Source organism: Canis lupus, chromosome 3 (genome assembly GCF_048164855.1).
Source record: "Canis lupus baileyi chromosome 3, mCanLup2.hap1, whole genome shotgun sequence".
NCBI classification, from domain to species: Eukaryota; Metazoa; Chordata; class Mammalia; order Carnivora; family Canidae; genus Canis; species Canis lupus.
In genome coordinates this window covers 71,493,971-71,519,581 of record NC_132840.1, presented here as the reverse complement: position 1 = coordinate 71,519,581, position 25,611 = coordinate 71,493,971, and the positions used below count along the sequence as shown (strand labels likewise).

General features: G+C 46.3%; 2 long non-coding RNA genes across 13 annotated transcripts in view; one reads left to right on the top strand and one right to left on the bottom strand.

Moving 5' to 3' along the window:
• LOC140631014 (uncharacterized) overlaps nt 1-25,611 on the bottom strand; it is a 149,581-nt gene that overhangs the window by 27,935 nt on the left and 96,035 nt on the right. Inside the window, exons 5-6 of the long non-coding RNA XR_012028683.1 lie at nt 7,873-8,116; nt 6,814-6,945 (exon numbers count right to left, since the gene is read on the bottom strand). This is a non-coding gene — a long non-coding RNA (uncharacterized lncRNA). The remainder of the gene's footprint in view (nt 1-6,813; nt 6,946-7,872; nt 8,117-25,611) is intronic.
• Nucleotides 1,196-25,278, top strand: LOC140631011 (uncharacterized). 12 transcript variants are annotated; one of them, XR_012028669.1, is made up of 13 exons: nt 1,196-1,270; nt 2,088-2,203; nt 3,105-3,263; nt 6,097-6,252; nt 7,250-7,397; nt 7,905-8,190; nt 12,259-12,336; nt 13,191-13,272; nt 13,903-14,115; nt 14,991-15,120; nt 23,089-23,164; nt 23,380-23,591; nt 25,166-25,278. It is a non-coding gene; the product is annotated as an uncharacterized lncRNA (long non-coding RNA). The 12 variants fall into 12 exon arrangements; XR_012028676.1 differs by lacking the exons at nt 23,089-23,164; nt 23,380-23,591; nt 25,166-25,278 and adding exons at nt 12,496-12,602; nt 16,690-17,729; XR_012028678.1 differs by lacking the exons at nt 23,089-23,164; nt 23,380-23,591; nt 25,166-25,278 and adding exons at nt 12,496-12,602; nt 16,690-17,729 and having other exon boundaries at nt 13,191-13,276.

Sequence of the window (25,611 nt, the reverse complement as noted above, 5' to 3'; positions counted from 1 at the left end):
GTGCATGCACGTTGAGGATTGTGCCATAGGTACAAGAGGGGAGGAGCATATGTCAACATATAGAAATTCTGAGGTCGTTGAACAACCCTGAATCTTGAATTTGTGCCCTGGAGAGAACAAGGAAGAGATGATGTTCTCCAAACTCACTTTCTCTGATGATCCGGAGGCCTGAGGCTTCTGATCATTTAAATCTGTAAGGAATAGTCATTCTGGACTTGGTGCTGGTCAGACAGGGAGTGTCCTGTCTGTATTATGCTGCAGGGAGCCTGGCGGAGAAGTGGAAACAAAGTCCAGAAGTGGAACGACACTGCTTTTATAGCTCATTCTGCCTCATGCGCATTGACAATGTATTTGGTGCCTCTGAGTCTCAGTCTTCTCATTTGAAAGTAGAGTAATAATCCTTGCCACTCAGGATTGTTTTGAGGATTGAGCTGATGGGTGTGAAGCACTTAGAACGGTACTCGGTAAACGTTCAACAAATGGCAGATGTGATCATGAACTGTAGTGTGACAACCATTTTAAAAATCTTCCATCCATTAGCTGCATGCCCTTAGATCGGGATTTCTCGAGCTCCAAGCTATCAATATTTTAGGCTAGATAATTCTTTGTCTTGGAAGGTGGGGGCTGTCTTGTGCATTATAGGATGTTCAACAGCATCTCTGGCCTCTACCCACTAGATGCCAGTAGCACTGCGTCTCCCCAGTCACCCAGGAGTTAAAATATCTCCAGACATTTCCAAATATTCCCTGGGGGGCACAATCACCTTTCCTTGAGAAACACTGCTCTAAAGAGGGAGGTGACCTCTGTCGCTTTGACTTTTTCATCTGTAAAATGGGGAGTATTTTCACGACACTTGAAAGTGTTATGTGAATCAGGTGTGATATGGTTCTGTTATTGTTTTGAAAACTTCAAAGTGCTTTTCAAATACAAAGGAAGTGTTTTGACAGATTTCATCAACTTGAGTACTTCACAGAAAAGCCAGCATATCATCCTCAAGCTACCAGCCCTTCCCCACATAGTCCAAGAACCTCTGAGACACAGAAGCCAGTGGGGACAGACTTGCCCCCAAATGCCAAGTGGAAGACTGGAATGTGGGATCTCTCCACCAGCCTCATCACGGTGGTAGCCAAAGACTGGTTTTACAGTCCTGTGGACATGAGGTCACAGTGGGATCTGTACTGGAACGTGAGGTTCTAGAATTCTCCCTAAAACTTAGATGGCTGCTGACCCTGGCGGATTTGGAGATCCGAGCATTGCTTGCTGCCTGCAGGCAAGTTTCCATATCCAACATTGTCAGTGCTACTGCTTGAAGTCTGCACTGGCAGTAAAAGGGAGTCATATTTTAACCTCAACTTAGTTAAGATCACATGATGGGGGCCACCAGTAACCAGAACTTTATGGGGTGTAGCAAGGATCTGACAAGTTCAATGTTCAAATCCTATTGCCACGGTGGCATCAGTGAGATTTTATCTGGCCAGAAGTTTGTGAACCTAGAATGTGGGGGGAAGCGAATGTATTGAACACTGGCTATAAGTGATGCTACAAAATTTTCCTGTTATCTCCCTTTTTCTTGAAGCTTGTCCCTAAAGAGATATTGTAGAATAGAGATAATGAGACAAGTACCCCCCGAGTGATGGGTGTCACATCATAAACCACCTTTAAAAGTGTTCTCGCCCTAATAGTGATCTCTTTTAGTTTATCAGATGCCATCATTCCCAGTGTACATCACTGGGCACGTGTAATGACCGGTCCACTCCAGAAACCCAGTTTGGGGTCAACCCCAGATCACTAGCTCTGATTGTCCTCATCCTTTGTATATTCCCGCCTGGTGCTTCTGGCTCCCTTCCTTCAGACAGATTTTGCCCAGGACCACAGGGACATCTTGAGACTGTCCCCACTTCAGATCTAAGGGATGGCATGGGGTCTCTATCCCTTCCTCTTCAGGAGGCCCAGGGGCTCTTATAAAACTTGCTCTGGCCCCTCTAAAGAGATCTGCATATGCAGACTGCGGGACAGTCAACTTCTCTCAATTCACAGAAAAAGAAAAAAAAAAAAAGTTAAATGCTCCCTGAACAACTTTTTTGTAGAATGAAGAGGAATCATGCAAATAATCTCAACCCCAATAAAAATCTGCTCCCTGTGACTTGATGGATCTGTAAACTTGGAAGAAGCTCTCATCATTTTTAAATTCTTCCCTCATAAGGTAGTGTTTACAATTAGCTTCATGATGGCATCATCAGAACGGAAGTAAGGGCTTTCAGCCAAGCAGACAACTTTTTTGGGCCTCAGTTTCCTTGTCTGCAAAGTAAGGAGAACAATCCCAAGGCTCTTGTTAGTGGAGGGAGGGGGGAAACAGAAGGAAGATGGCCCAATTAAGCAGAACCAGGAAAATGTCTACCATAAAGCCAGGCCAGCTGGGCTATAAAAGCATTTTGGGGGGTTCCGGGTGCAGATGCAAAGCAAGAAAACAGCAAGACAGGGAATTGGTAACAACAACTCCAGGTAACTCGGCTTTTTAATTAGAGGAGCCTTCAGCCAGCAGCAGAAGCGCTTCTGCCCCACAAGCCAGAGGCCTGAAATGCAGCAGAGCAGCCTCCGACGTTTGCACTAGGTAGTAACAGGGGTACAGTAAGGCCTCCCCGCTCTGTGCTGCATCATCCATTAGAAAACAAAAAAGATACAGTAAGTGCCACTGAGCTCCTCCATTAATTGCTAAGTAAGGGGAAAAAAAGAGAAGAATAAAGTGCTTTTACCTGCTCGGCTGGATAATTAAAAGCTGCCTGAAGCACTGCTAACCTTTTTCATTATGGCAGTGTTCATTATAAAGCCAGAAAGAATTAACTACACTGCATTATCAGATATCGAAAAATATTAATAGCAAAAGTGAGAAAGGGAAAGGAGGAATTTTGGGCGAGTTAATTAAACCACACGTCCTCAATGACTTATTAAGTGACTGGTCGAGCTTCCTGGAGCTCGGTGAGTCCCAGAGAGCGTGCGATGTGCTCCTGCTCCTCAGGAAATGAGTTTCCAGCCCGTGGAGCTGTATTATTTTTCCTTCCTCTGTTGCATATTTTTGTTTCTTTCTCTCTTTCCAAATATTGCAGAGTGAGTCGGGGCCCGGATTGGGACCATCTTAGAGCCAATGCAGTGGTGAAGAGCCCTTGAAGGTCACTGCTGTGCTTTGGGATGGAGGCCACTGTGTTGTTCAGCAAAAGCTTTTCGGGTCTTCTGTAACTGAGCAGATGAGAATATCTTCCGAGGAGGTAACCATCATCTGTAACCAAAGCCCACAAATGAATTCAAGATGGGCTCATCTCGTCTATCAAACTCCCTTCTACAGGGTCTGGTGCTACAGCCTGGCTCGGGGCATTGAATTGGGATGTGCCCTTGAGCCCTGGAGAGCTGTGGGGAGTAAGTGCACTATCGACTCTCCATCTACAAAACTTGGAGCAGCCAGTAGTTGCACCGCACAGACCGTGGTCAAAGCCCAGCAGCAGCAGGAAGGCCTGCTGAGCGAGGACTCTTGTACTCACAAATCTTTGGTGAATTAAGATGACACCTTCTGCAATACTCTTAAGCGCTCGGTACAAAAAAGCAAACGTGCAGCACTGTCCTACATGGAGTTTTTTGCACGAGCTCAGCTGGCATAACAGGATGGGCGTAGAGGTGGGAAGGTGGGGACAAAGAATGTCTTCCATGGTGGAAGGAACCAGGGAGGGAATAAAAGCATTTTCATTTAGCAAAAAGTGAAATTGATGATGAAGAAAATGTAATATTGATTTCTTTCTTCTTCCTGCTGGCTCTGAAGCTTTAAATGAAGTCATAGAGCAATGGAGACTCCAACTTTGATTGGTTGTGCTTCGACCTAATCTCATTTTAAGAGCCTAGTTTGTATGATTGTTGGTGACATGCAGAGGTTTCTCTTTAGGTGGAGTGAGGCTATCATTCCTCCAACATGCCATTAAGTCAATCAGAAATTGTGCTGGAGACCTCCTATCCTGTACTTGCAGATGGGCTTCTTCCCTGTACCATACCTTGGCCCCAACAGCAGCTCTGCTCAGAAACTCAATGAGCAGTACCGCTTGCCCAAAGAAGAACTTTTCAGAAAAATGGGTATAAGTGGTGGTTCATCAAGCTGAAGCCTACACAGAGGTAGTAGGGACAGGAAACCCCTGGCTAGTATGTGAACAAATGTCAAAATAGTTACGGGGGCAGAGACAGGAGGTGGAGCAGAATGGATGAAGTCATTGAAATGGGCCCAATGGGCACATGTCTTCCTGACTATTATTAAGAGCTGTGTTTGCACAGATACCTTCTTGCATCCTGCCAGCCCACTTTTTCTGTGCTGCAGTCACTGGGGGCACAGTAGTCCTGGCAGCAGGACCTTCTCCCTGTTAAGTAAACTTCTCCTGCAAAGCATTTAGAACAGTGCCTGGCACTTAGTAAGCACTCAATAAATGGTATTGATTCCTTCAGCTTCCTGCATCTTTATCTGGAACTTTTCATGAGCTTCCTTTATCTTGAAATGCCTTGAAAGGAGAAATCTAGAGATAACATAGAAAAGGATATGGACATCGAATTTTGAACAATTCTTTAGAGGTAGAGGCCACAGGGAATGACAATGGCATTTTTCCTGTGCTTGGAAAAATTCTTAACTTTCTGTGTTCTAATCTATCCTTCTGGGGTGGGGGGTGGGCTGGGTGGGACGTGGTTAGAATCAGTCTGTTATGAATCACCAGATTTGGGATCAGGGTTAAAATGGGCCACCGATCACCTCCAGCCTTCAAGTCTCGAGTGTTTGCTGATCACTCTGCCTCTGTCGTAAGAATGCATTTAAAGGGTGGGCTTCTTTGGCCAAGAACATATCTGTTTTACAACCATGTAAGAAAGCCCTTTGGAGCTGGGTGACTGGGAGCTTGAAGAGAAGAAAGAGGTTGCCTATGGGCTTTTTTGAATGAGGTCAGGCTTCCAAATAAATCATGCATGTTCCCACCTCCTTATCTTGGCTTGATTCCTACCAATCCCTCCCAGTATTCTTCCTCCATGGACCCTCATCCTGGTCCTCGTGCAAGGTCCACAACTCCAGGTCTTCTTGGAGCCAATCCAGGCCTGGTGCTGCCTTCTCTTAGCTTCCACAGTCTTGTCCGAACTTCTCATATCTACCACCCTGGATTGCCTGGCCTATCACTTTCTCCATTCTAGAGAGTTCGATGGCATCACACCATCGATCTCTTTTTTCTGTTCTGTTGTGCTGTGGGATGAATGGCTGTTCAAAGTTCTCCTCCATGTTTCTGTCCACGGAGCTTCCATTGCTTTTGGTTCGTGTCTGTATTAGAGTAAGTATTTCATCATGTTTTAGTGAATTGTTCATGTTGTAGTCCCTCCTATGAGTGAGCGCTTGGAGGGAAAGCATCGTTTATTTATCTTTATGTATTTATCATGCCCAGAACAAGCACACTCTGTAGATGTTTGCCGGGTCATGTTGAGTTGAATTGAATTGCACTTACTGGATATCTACTACAGGCCCTAATTTGGTACTGGGCAAAGTGTGGGCACACACCAAATATTTGCTGCTGGGCCTGAATTAACCCCCTTAGCCATCTTGGCCCCCTTGGCACGTTCACACTGTGTGATGTTTTGTGGCTGTATAGTGAAGAGATGGTACGAGTCCCAGGGAGCTTGGTCATCTTAAACCTCTGTAGTCACAAAACAGACAAACCCAAATAGCCGATACCCTCCATTTTCCTTTTTATCTCTGTAACTTCATTTATCTCTATATCCTAGAAAACCACATAACTATTTAGAGAGCAACTACAGATATGTTTTGAAATCCTAGGTTTCCAGGCTATTCTATTTAGGAGAGTTTTCCTCCAATACCTCATAATCCATGTGAAACATGGAAGTAATCCATTTATGCCTCCTTCTAAGCGCAATAGGCACGGCCACTTAATTTGTGACTTCAGATAAACAATAACCTCTCTGGGGCTACACAGGTCCATCTCTGAGGCCCTCCCTGCTCTAACATCTGTGCTTCTGATTCTCTTCGGAAAACCTATTGATTAGCTAACTTAACCATTTCTTTTTTTTTTTTTTAAGATTTTATTTATTTATTCATGAGAGACACAGAGAGGCAGAGACATAAGCAGAAGGAGAAGCAGGTTCCCTGTGGGGAGCCTGATGCAGAACTAGATCCCAGGACCCCAGGATCACGACCTGAGTGGAAGGCAGCCGCTCAACCACTGAGCCACTCAGGTATCCCTAACTTAGCCATTTCTAAGCCTATTCTTTCTTGCCCTGTTCCTGCTACTGATGATTTTTTTTAAAGGATATATCCATACTTTCGTGGATCACCATACAATATGAGTGGCCATATAACCAATTTTGGACAGTAGCTTCTGGGGAAAAAAAAGTGCTTTCCAAGATAAAAATGGACAGATACAGCTTATGAAGTCCCTTCCTTCTTTCTTCCTATCTTGAGTGAGGAGCTGTTAACCATTTCGTGGCAATGAAACAGTAAGCATGAGGGCAGTAAACCAACATACCATGGATGGTGGAGTGCCCAGCCCTTTGGCAACAACATAGAGCCATGGACCCATCCAGTAAAGGAATCATTAAGGCCTTCATGAGTTTAAACTACTATTAGGCAGGAATTTTTGTTGAAATTTTCACTGAAAAGAAATTTTGCCACAAGCATCCCTGACATACACCTTTCTAATTTCTAGTCAAGGGGATTCATCAGGTAAATCACTTCGTTCCCTTGGGTACTGTCTATGATGAATATAACTCCAAGTTGACCAAATTCACACAACTCACCAATAACCCCAGTCAAAGTTCCGTACTTCACATCTTCAACAAAGGAGGCTGTTTAGGCGACCTTATTCCTCCACCATCCTGGGGCACAGGCCTAGAGTGAGTCTTCAGATTTCTCTCCAAGGCCCCCAAACTCTATAAGAAGAACCGTATCAGAGAGGGTGTTTCCCTGCCCTTGGAGCTCAGCAGCCCTCAGTGGGGAGGAAGCAAAGACCATCCCCCAGCTAGGACCAGAGCGCAAGTAATTAATAGGTGATCATGGAGCTGGACAAATGCAGATTGACAGCAGGCTTACCTATCTTAAAACCTGCGCCTTGGCTAACATTAGTTCTACAGCTAAACCCGGGGCTTGTTGACATGTTGTTCCTTTTCATTAATAAATAACTGCCCGAAACAATTACACTTCAGGAAACTAACCTTATTTTTCTCTTTCCCTCAGAAAGGTACCAAAAATTAAAAGCAAAGATGCTCAAATCAGCTGGAGTGCTCCTGGGCAGATGTTCCTAAGTGCAATCTGTTTAATGGGAAAGACCTTTCAGGGGGGAAGGGCAGTCACGCTGCAGCTCCACCGGAGGGGCCACCAGCAGGTAGAGATAGAATGCATGGTTTCTCCGTGAGAGCCTGGCCCTCTGCTTATCTCAGGATCCCACTGTCCAACGGACTTAATTTACCTCTACAGTCTAGCTCCTCCTGGAGCTACGGGCACTTGTCAATCTTCTTTAAAAAAAAAAAAACAAAAAACCAATACAATATCATGAAAAGATCATGGCATTTTAAAATCAAGCAGTCCCAAGTTTGAGACTGAATGCTGCCATTTATTAACTGTTTTGCATAACGTACTTGACAATTCTGATTATCTGTTGCTGCATAGCAAAATCCTCCCAACACTTAAGCGGCTTAAAGCCACACACATTTATTGTCATGCAGTTTCTGTGAGTGAGGAATCCAGGTGCATCTGAACTAGGCCCTCCATTCAGGTGACCATCACGGTGACGGGTGACGGCTGGGGCTTCAGTCCTCCCCCGGCTTCAGCAAGGAGAGTGTGTTCCTAAGTTCACTCACCTGACTGTTGACAGGATGCTCGTTCCTCCCAGGCTGTTGGCTGGAGGCCTCCCTCAGTTCCTTGCCACTTGGACCTCTCCGTAAGGCGGCTCCTACCTCAGTAGAAGACTTCTCTTGGAATGAGCCAGCAAGAGAAGAAGATGGAAGTTCCAGTCTTCTAATAACCGCACCTCAGAAGTGACATCCCATCACTCCATTCATTAGAAGCAAGTCACTGGGCTTGGCCACGCTCCTGGGGAGGGGACTGCGTACAGACATGAATAGCAGCCATTTTAGCAGCCACCTACCAGCATCTTCTGAATCACAGCTTCCTCATCTGTAAGTGAGCATTATAATTACCCCAAAGGTTGCAGAGGGATCCAGATGAGATGGTGTATGTAGGTTAGGACCTGGAAGAATGTGTAAGTAGGTTGACGTAGAGAAGATAGCTGCCCCTCCCCACCCCACCTGCCATGTCAAATGACATGCTCAGAGATAGACACACAAAGGAGGCCACGTGGCTAGTTCAACTTCCACGAATGGAGCAAGAGGGATACAGTGAGCAAGTCAGGGGGTCCCAGGGCACAAAAATGATAGTAGGAGCAACATTCGAGCTCTCTGGACAGGGTCAGAGGCAGGCTTTTCCTGAGGCAGAAGGTGGGAGAGATCCCTGCAAAGAGGCTGAGCCGGGGGTGATCTTGAGACTACAACCAAGGCGCAGACCCCGGCAAACAGCATCATGAGCCAGGGTGCTGGCAACCAGGCCAGCCCCAGAAGTTCCCCAGCGGGGTTCCATAAATCATGAGTGCCTTCCTCCCCCAAGGTCAGTGGACTGTGGAGCCAGCGTGGAGCGTGGATCACTTCCACTTTCCTTCCCTAATTCTCCCCAGTTCATTAAAGCTTGACCTTCGGGGCTCCTACAGCTACTGTGGACGTCCAGCCAGAGAGACCATTATATTTTAAAGGCTGTTAAACTGTCCAATGATATTTTAGCCTCTTTTTTTATATTTGATAGCAAATCATCAATCACTTGTGTAAACTTCCAAGTAAAAAACTCAGGAGAAAAAAGATGGAGAATTATATGAAATTACAGTGGAATGAAGCAGTTAGATTTCTCTCCATCAGCTGAGGCGAGGCGAGGTGAGATGGTGGTCAATTATCTTTTTCCACTCACTGATAAGTCCCCAGCATCACTAAGGCCATCAGTGCCTGACTCATGACAAGCAGAGAGGGACACCGGTGTGACTGGAAAACCAGGAATGCAGGCTAGCTTTGCAGATGGTGCTGGGGCTTCTCCAGGGCTCACCTGGACCGGCTGGCCAGGGTACCAGCCTGGGCCCTGATCATGTCCTGGGACACCCCCTTTCTCTTCTGACATCCTCTGTCCCCTCATCATGCAGTGGCTGTTCCCAACACCCGCGTGCTGCTCTCCACCAACGTGTCCCAAACTGACCTCATTATTCTGCTCGCACATTCCTTATCTGAGTTAGCAGCACCATCATTCACCCAAGTTATTTAACTAGAAAATTCATCGTCTTCCCCAACACCTCTCTTCTGCTCACCCCCTGCCCCCCACCGGTTAATTCAACTCTGTGTCTGGTCTATTGCCTCCCACAGCTATTTGTCAAACCCACCCCGTCTCAAGTCCCCCATTCTGTCGCCTCGGTCCAGGCTTTGTCGCTTTTTCTCTAATCTGTTCGAAAAGCCTCTTAATTGGTCTCCATGTCTTAGCGTTTGGTTTCGGTTTTTTTTTTTAAGCAAATATACACACTCACACACACACACTCAACACACTTCACAATCTTGCCAGTCTGTTTTTTAAGACACGTCTCCAATTCCATCTCTTCCCCCACTCAAACTTCAGAAGCTCCCTCTTGCTTCAGGAACAGGCTAAGACACCCCACTTGGTGTACGATTTCCCGCAGCCTTCCCAATGCCCCTGGGCCACCCCAGACAGAGGAGCCTGCAGTTCCCATCCTTGCTCTTCCTCTGTCCACCCTTCCACCAGAGCCCTCTTTCCCTCTAGTTGAACTGGCCAACCTCTAGCCAACCTTTGTGACTCATTCAGAAGTTGCCTCTTCCAGCAAGTCCTTCCTGACTCTCCTCTTCTCTTGTGTGCAATCCCCGAGCAGTATTCCAATGTCCTTGAGTAAAGACCACGGCTTATTGTCCATCAGGCAGCACCACCCCGCTCCAGGGCATGCCTAATGCTTGCTGGCTCTAGAGTTGCCCATGGGCTATAGACTAAGACAAACCCAGGGAGGAACCTTGCTCTCCCACCTACCAGCCCTCTGACCTCAGCAAGACTTCTGTGTCTCTGAGCTGCATGTCTTACTGGGAAAACAAAAGTGATTGTCTCAACTTATGAGAATAGTATGAAGACAATAAGTAAGATTTACAGAGTGATTAACTGTTGATAGAGGAATGGAAGAGGAGGAGTCTGGTATGGACCTGAGGTTTCCAGGAAGAACAGGGGTGAAAGAAAGTACTGAGAGAGGGGATAATACACAAAGTAGGATAGTAAAGAACTCAACAAGTAGAAGACGTGCAACCTCTACCTTCCTTTCGAAGTCTAACAACTGGAGAAGAGGAGGAAGTAGTAACTACGCCCCTTAAACATCCACCACCTTATTTCTTACAGTTACTATTTCTTTTCTTTTAATGACTTGGATAGCAGCCAAAACATGTGGTTAGGGGCAAAAACCCCTCTATTTGATAGCAATTCCTCCAACAGACTCTAAAATAAACACACTGAGGGATCTAATCATCCCCCTAAGTGGCTCTGAGCTTGCCTGTCTGGCACCACACTATGTGTACATGCAAATACAGCTGGGCAGGCAGGTAGGAAGTGCGTACTCTCATAAGCCAGCCTGTGCCAACATAGCACCAGGGGACACTGCCCGTGACAGGAGGATGGGAAGCAGACTCCTGAGAGACAGCTGCTCATCTCAGACCCCCAGTTCCTGGCCCTGATGCAGTCAGCCCTGCCCCCAGTTTGGGAGTTGCTTCCTGGGGAATGATATGAGGGCAAGCAAGAGGCCAGGTAGGAAAGCAGGGCCCACTGGGAAAAGGTCTAGAGCAGACTAGAATGGCCCCACAAGCCAAGCAAAGGTGTTCAGAAAGTTCTAGATAGTAGAGAAAGGAGGAAAAAGGACATACCCCAGCTATCAGAGTGCCAGGGACCAGAAGGAAATAGGAGGACCAAATAATCCTACAAACAAAAAGGACTTATATGTGACGTGAAAATACTTGGCAAAGGAACAGCCCAAACACAGAATTGGGTGGGCTAGAACAAGGAGGGGTCGATGTTAGCACGAAGATGCCCTGTCCTCCACAATAGCCTTCTTGTGCAAGTCTGATGAGCCCTACCTACGTAGCAACGATTCTGAAGCATTGGGCTGGACAGGAGAACAGCGGCACCTCCACCCAGGAGGGCAGATCCCATCCTTTACCTACTTTACAATGAATGGTTCATGTCTGTCCCCTTTCAGATCTATCACCTCCAAGGCATCAACAGAATAGCTAGCATGAGAAGCTTTTGACTCCTAATGCATTAGAGTTTGGAATAAAGCTGCTAAATTTCTGTGTACCTGGTATCACTGTCCCATCACACCCTGTCTCCTAACTCCTAGGTAAGCAGAGAAGCTTAGGGCTAGACACCAGCATGTATTTTATCTCTTTTTACAGATAAAATAAAGTTTCTAGAAAGATTAAACGAATTCTAAAGCTAATACAACTAGTCTGAGGTAGAGAAAGAACTGGAATTCATTCTTCCAACATCTAACAGAAGGCTTTCTCCATCCTATCAAATAGCCAACCATATGACAAAGGGGATCCATTGGAGACTGGAATTGAACTTTTGGAGGAAAGTACTCCTTGGTTTGGAAAAAGAATCATCAAAAGAAACATATTGCAAATGCAAACCTAAAGCAAGGACATACTAAAATTTTTGAGGAAGATCTGGGAGCTATGAAGTAATCCAAATGTTGATGCTTCAAATTGAGCCTTCAAGTGTCCTATTTAATATCACACACTTAGAGTAATTTATCCTAGTCATTTACATATTTGATTGGATTTTTTTTTCCTTTTCTAAACTTACATTTCAGGAGAGCTGTGCCTGAAAATTACTGTTTGTTTTTGAGAGATGTATCCATGGGCTTGTTTTCTTAACCAATGTTTTTCTCCTAAAAGGTCCAATGTGGAGACTGGAAGAAGGGGTCTAGAAGAAGTCACTGTCCTCGTTGGATGAGCAGGGGTGGGAATTGTGGAGATCACCCTAGTATATATCAGCCACAGGGACTTGAGATCTATAGCCACAATAAGATATATAGGCAATAAGGCTTTGATCCCCTTCTTGACATGGGCATTTTCCTCTCTCATTTCTCACTCCTCATCTGTCTGCCACAGGCCACAAGCATTCTTGTCTTCTCCATGTAACGAGTTCACCTGGGCAGGCCAGCAGTCACTCAACTTCTCTGTCTATGAGTGAGTACAAAATTTCAATTCAGGAGGGAAGGAAAGAAAGCCCAAGTGCCAAACCTCATTAGGCCTCAGATCCAAACCTTATTTTCCTATGCAACTTTACCACCCACAAAACGGATATATTGATCCCTGTCTGATTCCTCCATTTTCCAATTGTTTCAGAATTCAAAAAGGAAAACTCTGATTTATTAGAGCCTCATACTCTACTTGGTGCTCTTAGGACTGGTGCTAAGGGAGTGAAAGCCATTCTCAGGCAGCCATCCTAGGAGGTATCTAGGGGAAAAATACATAGCATGCTATGTGTCTTGGGGACTAAGGGTTCTTCAGAGATGACCTCACATTTATCCTTATTCTAAAAATATATATATTCTGGGATGCCTGGGTGGCTCAGTAGTTGAGCATCTGCCTTTGGCTCAGGTAGTGATCCTGGGGTCATGGGATTAAGTGCCATATTGGGCTCCCCACAGGGAGCCTGCTTCTCCCTCTGCCTATGTCTCCACTTCTCTCTCTGCATCTCTCATGAATAAATAAAATCTTTTTTAAAAAAGAAAAAATATACTTCTATAAGAAACAACTAGAATGTTTATTAATGTAAGAAGTTCTCTTCCTCTGTATGCCATCCAATTGCACCTGCCCTTTGCTTCTCACACGACTAGAACACATGTGGTGATGGCCTTGCCAATAACCAGCCTATCCACTCTCCCATTTCTGTGTCCTTGTCATGACTCCAACTCTGTAGGCTTTTCTGGGGCCACAAATCCCAACATATCACCCTGTCCATCCTCCCTCAGTGATAAGCAGGTAGAGTGAGAGGGGGCAGTCCAAACCAGAAACTTGCATCTGTTCCATTTTCCCAGACCACGTCCTGACGAGGAAGAAGTGAATCTATGAGAGCCATCACTTATAAGTGTCCCAAAGAGAAACTGAGGCACAGAAAGGGCAAGTAACTATCTCAAATACCCACAGGATTCAGCAGATGATCAAATAGAGGGTTTTAGACTCTTTGAAACCCCTGACACCATACTGTACCCTTACTATGGAGCTGAGGCGAATTAACCCCTTCCAGGCCAGGAGTCTCTCGGGAAACAGGCTGTTGATGGAAATAAGCCAGGAACCCAAGAGGGTCAGTTCTTAGGGCACCTCACTTAAGATGGTTAATAACCAGAGCAACGTGATTGATTACATAGCACTCCGAGGGAGCCGGCACTTCCTGCCCCAGCCCGCTTCCTTCATTTGCATAGGTAATGGTTGTGTTATTAGCAGCTCATTAGTGTCAAACCCAGGTGACCAGAAAGGCAGGCTCAATGGTCTAAAGAGAAAGAACCTCTCATATTTTAGGGGAAAACCCTACCAGGACTTGTATTCCAGAGCCACTAAGGGGGCCCGTGTGACCCAGACGCAGTGAGGGAGGGTTCTAAAACAGGGGTCCCCAGCCGGTTTAGGGTTGTGACAAAGTAAAAATCTAAAATAACATCAATACATGCAATAGAAAGCTCACCCATGATACACCCTTAGTGTGATGTGATGAAAGTGGCACTTTCCCTCTGTGATCTTCCTCCCCAAACCCAGAGATCCAGGCTACCCAGGAGACATGCATCAGACAAATCACATCGGAGGGTCATTTGACAATATACCTGGCCCGTCTTCCTCAGAATTGTCAAGGTCGTCAAAAACAAGGCAAGTGTGAGAAACGTTCACAGCTAAGAGGAGCCTAGAGAGACATGACAACCACCTGTAATATGAAATCCCGGATGGGATCCAGGCACTGGAGAAGGACATTAGGTAAAAATGAAGGAAAGTGAAACTGTGAATTTCATAATAATAATTTCTCTTTATCGGCCCATTAACTGTAACAAAGGTACCATACTCGTATAAGGTGTTAATAATAGAAATAACTAGGTGAGGGTTATGTGAGAACTCTGAACTGTCTTTTTCTCTTCTCAAATAGCTTATTTTTTTTAAGAATGTCTTACACGTAGATGGCACATTCCAATGTATGCCACCATAACACTTGGTTCTCAATGCCTTGGTAAGGTAGAGAAAATGGACATCTTTCCCCTTGCTTTACCAACACCATAACTGAGATTTAAAGAAATGAAGTGACTTGTCCAAGATCACATAGCTGCTAAGTCAAGTGATTAGTTTCAAACTCAAGTCTTCTGACTCAGAGATTAGTATCGTATCTTTCACTGAAGCAAATGTTATCACCTCAGAGAGATCAGGGATAACGAAGAAAAGACAGTTGCAAGCCTCTGGCTAACAGCCAGAGGGGTTGGCAGTGGAGGCTGCTGACAGGGACAGGTAAGAAGTCAAGGTCAGCCAAGGATCCTGGCCATCTCTGTGGGTCTCCTTGGTCCCTCAAGCCTCAGAATGAGAAAAAAATAAATAGATGTTTGCCTTACTCTTTCTTATCCATTCTGGGATCTTCCCTACATCCTAGATGTGGAAGCACAATCCAGAATTCTCATGGCATATTTTTGCCTATCCCAAAAAGCAAACAGATGCAAAGAGCTTCCTTCCTTCCTCTCTTCACTTGACCTCAAAACCCATATAATGTCAACACCAGCCCCACCTGGAGAAAAGTGGTCCAGGCCTACACAAAACAAGTCAGTGGGAGATGAGAAAATGAAACCTAGCTCTATTTCTGCCTCTTACAGTTTCTTCAATGCCCAGCTACTTTCAGACCCATCTAGAAGAAAATGGAAGAGAAGAACTTTCTATAACTCAGCGGGTCCAGACTCGGGAGGTGAAGAAAGAAACAGGCCACAGGTTCTTGCTGTTGTCCATGTAAGAAAATGAAGTGATAGGAGGAAAAGAGACAAATTTTGCATGGGAAGAGTGCACCGATATGCTCCTGATTTTAACCCAAACCATTTGCTGAGGCAGGTCATGTTAATCCTTCTGGGACCCAGTTTCTTCTTCTAGAAAATGAGAGGTCTAGACGAAGCAATCTCTAAGCCCCTTCTATACTTGGACATCCTAGGATCTAGTTTACGATCAATGGAAACAGGGCAGGGGATCCCAACTAGAAGACAAGCTAGTGGAAGTGCAGTCATAGGACATTTTAAGAACAGAATCAGAAACTCACATTGTGCCTGTTCTGGTGACCTGCGAAGTCACAGGTCCCTTTTCTACAAGAAAAGGATGTTCAAGTGATCATTTAATTCCCTGAGGACTATTCAGCAAATGCCCACTGGCTTTATCATGCTACCCTAGGTAGTGGGTTAGAATCAAAAGGGATATTGGAGACATCAAAAATGTATAACCAATTCTTTAAGAGTTTTCAAGCTACTATTAGCTCACTCTATATAGTCAGATCCAACAATTAAACACACACATTAGGTCAACTGCTGCATCCTGCACGTAAATATCCTGGAATGAAGATACACACGTAAGCATATGTACATGTAGTGTGCACAGACCACCTGCCCTAACCCACCCAGTGTCTCCATTTGCCTTATCAGGCAAGATATCCTGGAGGAAGCAGGCTCTGAGGGATAAGTATCCTCTAGGATGCACTATAAGACTCAGTGCAGCTGCAAAACTGTGGGAAATCAAAGTCTTTGATGGAGTCTTCATCCAGATTGGGGCATTGGGGAATGCAGGGTCCAAGGGGGTGTCTTCACCAAGCTCCTCCCACTTTGTTCTGTGCTCCCTCCTTTCCCCTCTCCTCCTCACCCCATTCCCTATAAGCACTCCTCTCCCCCTCTCGCTGTACACCACCATGTCTTGGACTCTTCCTCAAGGCAGCAAATTACTCCTATCATTTTTAAAAATGTAATCAACTACATCTGATCCAGCAGATGCTTTTGTGAGGATGGGTTTAAAAAAAAAAAAAGGTTGAAAAAAGTGGATAAAATATAAATTAAAAAAGAAGAATGGGTCTGGTTACAATCAATAACCCTAGAATTATTGACTCCTCTTCCCATTACACTGTGATGCCTCTGTAATCTTGCTGGCAGATTCTATAAAGGACGCATCTGTGCAAGATGAGATGTCCATTGTCAAAAGTTATAATTCTCTCCAGCACAACTCCCGTAACAGCAGCCAGGCAGTTTCTGCAGAGCGATCTGGTGTCTGGGAACCACACGACATCACTCTCTAAAACCCATTTTGTGTCTCTGCCCTGGGGCCATCGCTGTCCTTAGCAAGTTGGCAGGAGGAAAGGAGGTAGAACCCGAAGCTGAGCTTGGCCTAGCTTCATGTCCTGAGTTCAGGCATTGCGGGCTTTCCTTTGACCTTGCAAATCCCTTCTTGGATTTAGCTCTACCCTCGGTAGAGCTAAAGTCTTACTGGAAACAAGTGATTTATTCATTCAGAATAAAACCTGAAACGAATCTCCATTTCCTTGTACAGATTCTGCAGCTGCAATTCCTGCCCCCAAGAATGGCTTGGCTGAAGGGCAGAGTTTGGAGCTGATTTCTAGAGGTTTCCTCAGGAAAGGGCAGGGCAGATCATGGGCTTACATCAGCTTAGGAAAAGTGTCCTGTCTGGACAAGACCCCAGGAAGCCAGACATCTTGGCATGAGGCCCCAGACCTACCAGGAGTGGAGGAAATTCTCCAACTGGGAGCCACTCACCCTTGCAGCCAGCCGCCAGCCAGGGGAGATCTTTTGAGCTCACTCTAATCCCCAGGAGATGGTGTGGCCAAAAGTGAAGAGCACTGACCTGGGAGTTGCATGACCTTGACAAAAACAAGCTCCATCTCTCTGAGCCTCATATTCCTCATTTGCAAAGGTGAAGGTTGGAGAAGGTTGGACGGAAGAACCTCGCTGGGCCCTTCCAAATTTATGAGTGACGGTCTCTCAGCTCTGCATCAGGGTCAGGGCTGTAACTTCTGTCCCTTTCTCTGCCTCTCCAGCCCTGGCTGCCCGGCGCTCTGGTCCCCAGCCCCAGGAAGAGCCCCTGCCTCCCCAGATTGTGTTTGGCGGGGGGCCTGCCAAAGGAGGAAAACCAGAATATCTGGGTGGGCCCTGCCCTCAGGGACACTCTGTGCAAGCCTAAAGCAAAGCTCTGCTGGGTTTGATTATGAAGATTCACAGCCAGGAGTGAGTTTCCTTGGCAATATTGTCTGCCGCCTTTATGAGCAGCAATTATATAGCGTTTCGTACCTGGGAAGGCAACAGGCAAGAGCTGAAATGGTGAAATGCTCTATCACTCCAAGGAGCACAACACCTTTGGTAATAAATATTGACGTTCATTAAGACAAAGCCAGAATTCAATCTGTTCTGGGGAATTCTCTGCTTCCGGCCTCCAGAATGGCCCTTATTTACAAGATGTCCCTAAGGGGATGAGACAGGCCGGCTCACCTTGCTCCCCAAGATACATTTTATTCAACCGACTTGTCCTGGGCAAACGTGTATCTGACAAGCCAATTTGAAAATGAATTTGGTACATTTTTTGAGTTGATTATTTATTCTGAAAATGAATGCCCATTCTGGTCAGGCTGACAGCTCTCGGGATGAGAGCTCTCCGCTCCTAGCTCCCGTCATGCCTGCCCCCCTCAACTAAGGAGAAATGGAATTGAGAGGGCCAGCCTTTCCAGCACTGGGGCTGGGTGGGTGGGGGGGCCACCCTTGCTCACCAGCACCTCACCCAACATATTTTCATCCTGCTGACGAAAAGCCCGTGTGCGATGCCCGTGCCTAGGAGAAGTGGGAAGTATGGAAGCCAGAGGGACTCCATCTGCTTTACCTTCTTGCATGATTCCATTGCACCAGCATCGGACTCCCACTGCCCAGAGTCACCCCAAGGTGCGAGTATAGGGGGAAAGCACCAGGGAGCAGGGAGACAGGTAGGGAGGGGGCTTTCTACTCCCATTGGACCTCCGGTCTCCCTGAACCTCGCTTTCACTGTTTCCTCTGGACCTCCAGCGTATCAAGATGATGATACCTTGGCAAATTTCACGGCAAGGTAACATGTTGGGGGGATGTGCTCAGAGGGTGCATCCTCTTCTCTACCCTACTCCAGCTGTGCTTCCTCCACAACCCAGCTGCCCGAGGTCTCAGAGACCCTGCCCTTCTGATGTAGCCCTGGAAGGCTTCATGCGGGAAGGGGACTTTGGGAAGAATGTGGAAAGCGTGCTTTGGAGCTGTTGAGTTGCCTGTGGCCAAAGTTGCATTGGGAACGACCGGGTCACATCCTTGACTCTAAATTTGTCGAAGTGATGAGATTGCTTTTGTTCAGTGGTTTTCACGTTACACTGAGATCATGAGACCCTTTGTTCTAATGTAATCTCGTCTAGAACCTCAAGGTACCAAGCAGATTAAAGTGAAGTCATTCCCTTTCAACACAGATGGAAACCCCGGAACCTAGCCCTCTTACCTGACCCAGCCCTCTTACCTGACCTGGACCCAGAAACTGGTCCAGTCAATATCAGAATCGCCTGAGCTACATGCACAGGCCCCTGCACCCCTCGCCAGATGTGACTGGTATTCTCTGCAGGTGCTACCCTGGGATATGCATTTTTCCCCCACCCCTCTTGGTGGTCGGGAAGGCACAAAGTTTGAGAACCATGCTGTAGGGCCTGACAGGGTGGGGTGTGAAGACCGAGGCATGTGTTTGATTTACACTTGACTATATTCCCACCTGTCTTCCCTATCTCCTTGACACGCGAACGGGTTGTTCTATGTTGTGTGAACACTCCCCAAGAGCATCATGTGATTGTTGCCAGAACTAAGCCCGGAGAGAAGGGGACCAGGAAAACAGAAACCAAAACACCCACCACTCCCTAAGCCCCCACACCTTCCTAGGGTCTCTGTGGCACTATAAATCCCAGCTCTGAAAGCACATGTTTTTAAGCACACACCTATTCTCAACTATAAGTATGAAAAGGGTCATCCATTTCCCAGCTCAACTGCAAGAGCAATATGGTTCGGGAGGTTGAAATCAGAAAGCCTAAAGTCAAAGACCTTCAGAGACCTGTTTTCTGCCGAGCAGATTGGGGGGGGGGCAAGCAGCTTCTAGGGGTGCAGCGTGGACCAGAAACTATTTTCCATAGCACCAAGCCCCAAGACGACACCCCATCCTCAGGAAGATGCGGCTTCCTCCAGTACAGTCACATCAGTATTTCTGCTCACCAGATGGGAGAGTGAGGGGAAGCAGCCCTGAGCAATTAAGTGTCTAGCCTAAGGTCACAGAGCAAGTCAACGCACGCCCTCAGAAAGCCCCGAGTCCTCCTGCGGATTCAGGCAGCAAGTGGGCAATCTGCCCTCGGGCTCCTGCCTTACAGCACCTTCATCTCGCCTGGCTCAGCACCCGGGGCTGGCTCTGCCTCTTCTCCCACACGCCTCAGCCAACCCATCACTGCCCTGATCTAAGGCTCCCCTGCCACCCCAGCCCGGGGCCTCTGGAAACCAGGAGACACCTGCCCAGGTGGGTGATGGCTGTCACAAAGCGAGCCTGGAGAGGTGGGTGGTGGGGGGTGGTGGGGGGGTGCAGCTTCATATTCTGCTTCCTTTAGCTCTCAGCCCACTAATTGGGGCAGTGATGGGAATGTGAGACATTCAGGCACAGTCTTGCTAGAATGACAGAGAAGCTGTAAGCCAAGTAGCTGGAGTATAATTGGACAGCTATTGTTTTGAACTGACCCCACCACCATTCCTATTCCTCCTTCCTTTGGGAAACTGGTTCTTGGCCATGTCAGTCATGCACTTCTAGGGGGATGCTGGTCCCTCCTAGGGACAGGGATGCCATCCAGGGCCAGCCAATCATTGTTCCTCATGTTCTTTGCCACAGCGATGGTTCAAGGATGGGCATCAGGCCATGTCTGGCTAGTTAGAGTTTTTCCCAGGGAATCTTCCCAGTCTGAGCATTGTCAGGGGATGCCGGAGGTATACACCTTCCCGGACACCTGGAGAAGGCCTTTGCAGGAGGAATTAATGAAGCCAAGCAGAGAAATGCAGGGTGTAGATACAAAGAAAGAATCCCAATGACATCATCTGGTCCCTTAATCCAGTAATTACTGAACTCCCTATTACATGTGCCAATAAAATTCCCTTTGCTAATAAAAAATAATTCAAGTTGTCTCTGTTACCTGCGACCAAAGAGTCCTGACAGATATAGAGATATAACTATATAGCCGATTGCCAAACTTAAAACAAGCTGTTCAACTGGCATTAAATTCAGGACATGGGTATAGAGGGAATCAGGCCAGAAGGGCAGCAGGCAGCTGGCCTAGAAGAAACGGATTCTGGGCTGCATCTGTTTCCATTCTTTCGGTCATGGAATTTCATGGTCATTGAGGTTTTACCAAAGGCCAATTGCCTCTTAAGTGTCCTCTTGTGCCATATGGAATAGGAGGAGGAGCAGATAGGTCTAGCCAAGAGCCAGCAATGGAAGGAACAGGTGGATTTAGGGGGTGAAATAAGAAAAGAAAAAGAAAAAAAAAGAGAGACAGAAAAAGAGAGAGATTCTAAAATATATGTAGGGATTGAGGATCCCTGGTCTAATCTGGGGCCTGACAAATGGAGCTGAAATGACACCCCTATTGCTCATTGAAACTACTCTTTCCAAGGGCAACAGTTGACAACCTCATCACTAAATCCCAAAGAGCACTCAGCTCTGGGCTTTCCCCACCTGCCCGCAGCCCAGAGTACTGTCCTCAGTGCTTTCTTTAAATGCTCCCCTCACGTGGATTCTAGACCCTGTCCTAGCCTAGTCCCCACACTTCTATGACCATTCTTTGTCTTCTAGGATGACTTGTTTTTGTTCTCCCAACACTGAAGTTTAGGTTCCGCTCAAGATTCTATCTTAGAGCCCACATTCCCATAGAAGCTTCTGGGACCAGAATTGCTAGGCCTCATCCGTCTTGTAAGCTCCGAGTCACAACCCTAACTCAAAGACTCATCATCTGCTACCTGACCCAAGGCCTCCTCTGACTTTCTTGTTTATGGAGGGGCCCCACACTTCTCCTGGTAGCTCAGGTTCCAAGCTTCAGAGCAAACAATGCTTCTCTTCTTTCCTCCACCCTACATGGCAGGGCACCATGGTCCATAACTACCTCTTTATTAATGTCACAGCATTCTCCCCTTGCTCTTTACTTGTCATTGTTAGTCCCCTTAAGGTCTTTATCACCTTGCACCTAGACTTTTGTAACAGTTCTTTATTTGCTCTATTCAAACATTTTATTCAAAGAGCATTTATAAAGTGCCTTCTATGTACCAAATCCTGTGCCATCTTCCTGCCCTCTAATCCATTCTATATGCTGCAGCCAAATTAATCTTCCTCAAGTACTACTTGGATCACATCACTGTGGGACTCTACAGCCTTCAATGACTCCCCATTGCCTACTGAGTAAAGCTCACGCTCATCAGTCTGGCATTCAAAGCCCTTTGTAATTTGTCCCCAACCTACCTTTCTGGCCCTAGCCCCTACTATTTCCTCTACATAGACCTTATACTCCAGCCACTCTGATCTATTTGCTTTTTCTTAAACAAGCATTGCACTTTTCCTCTTCTGAGTTTTTCCTTCCTCTCTTTCCCCCTGCCTGAAAGTCTCCCCACTTCTCCTGTGTCTGTTCTTACTCATGACTCAGAGCTCAGCTCAAACACTACCACCATCTCCTTCTCTTAACACATCTGCCAAAAGCAATTACTCCACCATTTGAGGCTCCTTGTAATGCTGTGTTTTGAGCCTTTCAGGATCCCTAGCACATGGTGCCTCGAACTGTCGATCGATGCTTTGATCCCCCGTCATCATTGTACTTACCTGGAGCATCTGTATCAGAATCATAAATGTGCTTATTAAATGTACAGGCTCTGGAGCCCTGCCCAGGAAACCTACGGTTTCAGCACACATGCCAGTGATCCTCCCAGGCACTCACATCTGAGAGCAGCTACCCTAGGAAAGTGTAAGGTTCTTGAGGGCAGAGACCACATCTTTTTTTTTTTTTTTTTTTTTTTTTTTTTATTTATGATAGTCACACAGAGAGAGGAGAGAGGCTGAGACACAGGTAGAGGGAGAAGCAGGCTCCATGCACCGGGAGCCTGACGTGGGATTCGATCCCGGGTCTCCAGGATCGCGCCCTGGGCCAAAGGCAGGCGCTAAACCGCTGCGCCACCCAGGGATCCCCAGAGACCACATCTTATTGGGCTTCGTCACCATCAGCACACCAAGAAAGTCAATTTGAAAGGAAGTTCCAGGAGCACCAAGTTCAAACACTAATGTGTTGAACGTTCTCATGAAGTTAAAATTTGCTAAACTTTTCTAATAAGAACAAGTCCGTACAAGAAACATTCATCGGTATTTAGTGTGCCATTACTGTGGAGAAGCCGTTTTGTTAGGAAAACAAAGTCTGAGACTTAGCACAAATTTTTCTCCAGTCTTTGTACCTTAAACATTTGTAGTTTCCATGAGAAATTTAGTTGTGTTTTTTGTCTCCTGGATACTGGATTTTGTAACTGATCCCATTCCCCTCTTGTCTTGATCATTGGGTGGCGTATGGTGAACTCCATCGCCACCACCAGCAGGTCAATTGGACTTCACGTGTCCTCAGTGAACCTCATTTGTGGCTCTACGACTTCCTCCTCGCCTGGCTAATTTGTGCCTCTTCCTACAAACAAAACAAAACAAAACCACAAAACACACACCAAAAAAACCCACTTGTTTTTGTTTGCTTCATCTAGCTGTATTGTTTACATCTTGGTGAACAGTTTTAAATCCTTTTTGTAAGAAGGCAAGTTATAAATAACATAAATTCATGAACCTATGGATGTGCAAATGTTTTCTGATCAGTTTTTTTTTTTTAATTCTAAGGAGAGAAATTAGTCTGGAAGATGAGTCCTTGGATTGGTAATTCTGGTGGAAAGCAGGGCCAGAAACAACAGATGGGGTAAGTGATGCTCTGAGGTCAGAGTTGTAAAAAATTAGGACTTGTAGAGAAAACACAGATTCAGAAACAGTGATGAAGTTTTAGAACAGGAATAGATGAGAGTGGTTTTAGAGTGTGGTCATAAAAGGCAGAAAGCAAGAAAAGGGAAACAAGAAAAATAGTTAAAACAGGAGTGGTTTCAGGGAACTGACCACAGGGTCTTGTCTTTCTTCCAGAGAAGAGAGGGTCTCATTGATTGCAGTGCCAAGGCCCCAGTGCAGAAGGAGCCCAGTTGGGTTCTGATGGCTTTGCAGAGGAATGCACTTAAGGTCCAGAGAAAAAGGATCTGATTTTCCCAATGATCAAGGAAACTAAAGAAAACCCCCGGAGCCAGATCAGAGCTTGAAACCAGCGTATTCAAGAAGGGGAGCCAGAAACAATGATAGAGGTCGGTCCTATGCAGAAGCCAAGCCGAAATGAGTTGAACAATATGGAGCTGTGCAACTGTAGCTTACCCAAGTTGCACATCTTGGGTATACTGAGGCCCTTCCCAGTATGTAAATTATGTGAGCTTTAAGGATCAGAGAAGAGATGGAGATACAGGGAACAAAGTAATTGTATGAGAACCTCATGATTTGAGAGGGGCGACAGAGGCCAACTAGCGTGTGAGTAGCGTGGAAGATGGGTAGGCCAATGGGCTGCATCCCCACTGACACGAGTAACTGTTAAACACACTTGGGCCGCCACAACTCAGGATCACAGTGCTTCGGGGAGGGGGGGCATCCTCAGTGAAAATGTGTCTTCGCCGTGGTACCTGACACCAGCTCAGAACCCGAAGTCCCAGAATATCATCAAACATAAGAAAACAGAAAAGTATTTATTGAATGGTTGTTCATTTTTTTGTGCAACATTTATTGAATATTTAATGATTACTGAGCACTGTGCTAGAGAATGGAGACATAAAGAATACTAACACATACTTCTTGCCCTTAATAAGCTCAAATCCCAGAGAGAGAACTAATATAAAAATAAAGTATTACAGTGCGTGGTATGATTAATGCTAGAGTTGCGGCCTGTGTGAAATGTTACCATAGACATGAGCTCACAGAGGATGGACCAACTAACTCTGCCCTGGGGAGGTAGAGGATGGGGGCATATTCGACCAAGATCTTGAAGGGTGAATAGGAGTTCAGGAGGCAGAACAGGGAAAACAGTATACGCCAAGGCACAGAGGCCGTCAGCAGCGCAGTATGTTTGTGGAACCCCTGAGAAGTTTGGAGCAATTAGAACAGAGGGTGGAGTGAGTGGCAGGGGTGTGGTCAAGGTTTGGAGCCGGGCTTCGAAGATTCCTCGTATGACACACTGAAGAGTTTGGACTCTGTCTTTCAGGCAGAGCAGCAGCCTCACACATGGAAGGGAAAGTAATCATTCTTGAGTAACCAACCCCGATGGCCAGGAAGCCTCCAGGATCCTGCTGTATCACAGGGTCCACCCTCAAACCACCATCAGAGCGGCAGTTTCTGATGCATCAGGTCCTAGGGTGTGGTGGAGAGGCTTAGAGGGCGTGGGCTAGCTGGAAGGTCAACACTGTGCAAAGGACAAATTGTAAGTGGCCTCCAGAAGCCCCACCGTACCTGACTGGGGGCCAGGAAAGGGGTGAAGTGCTCCCCACTGCCTCACATGCTCCCTCCCAGGGCGGGCCGGCATTTCGAGCGCCCAGTCACTTCACACAATGGCGAGAGTAAATTCACGCACCAGGAAGAAATGAAAGGCTGTACTCCTTCCTTGGAATCAAGTTGTTATTGTTCAGATGCATTATTAATGATCAGGGCTGCAATCATTTATAACACGGCCATCACAAAAGCAGCTGTTAGCATTTACACATAGCTCTCTGTGAGTATGTTATTAAGGTAATATTTTACCATGCATTCGACTTGCTCAGGGGCTGCATGCCTAATGCTTGGCTTGAACGGATCCCCCACTCCCTTCTTAGAAGTAATCACTCCTTTCCTTTCTTTACAGAGATGCCAAATGCCAGGGAAGGGAAGCGGGCAAAGGAGATGAAAACAGGGAGCTATGAAAAGTGGAAGAAGAGACACAGGCGCTGTTTCTCCTCATCCTTTTTTCTCCCCTGCCCTTTTTTTTTTCCTTTTTGAATAAAAAATAAAAATGCAGAAAACCTCAGGAGCCTCGTAACTTTCCAATTTTTATTTAAAAATAAACCCGCTCTCGCAGCTGTCACCACTCCCATACACGGAGCGCAAGCTCCAACCCCACTGCCCAGTATTTATATACAAGAAAGTAAATGCTCTAAAGAGAACAAATAAATCAGGTTCGAATCTACGAAAGGAGTCAAGCTTTTGCCAAAAAAAAAGGAGAATTTGACAGCCAGCATAGTTCTTTGAGGACCCTAGCAGCCAGCAGACCTAGGATGACAAAAACCTAGGGCAACAGGTACAGAGGAACAC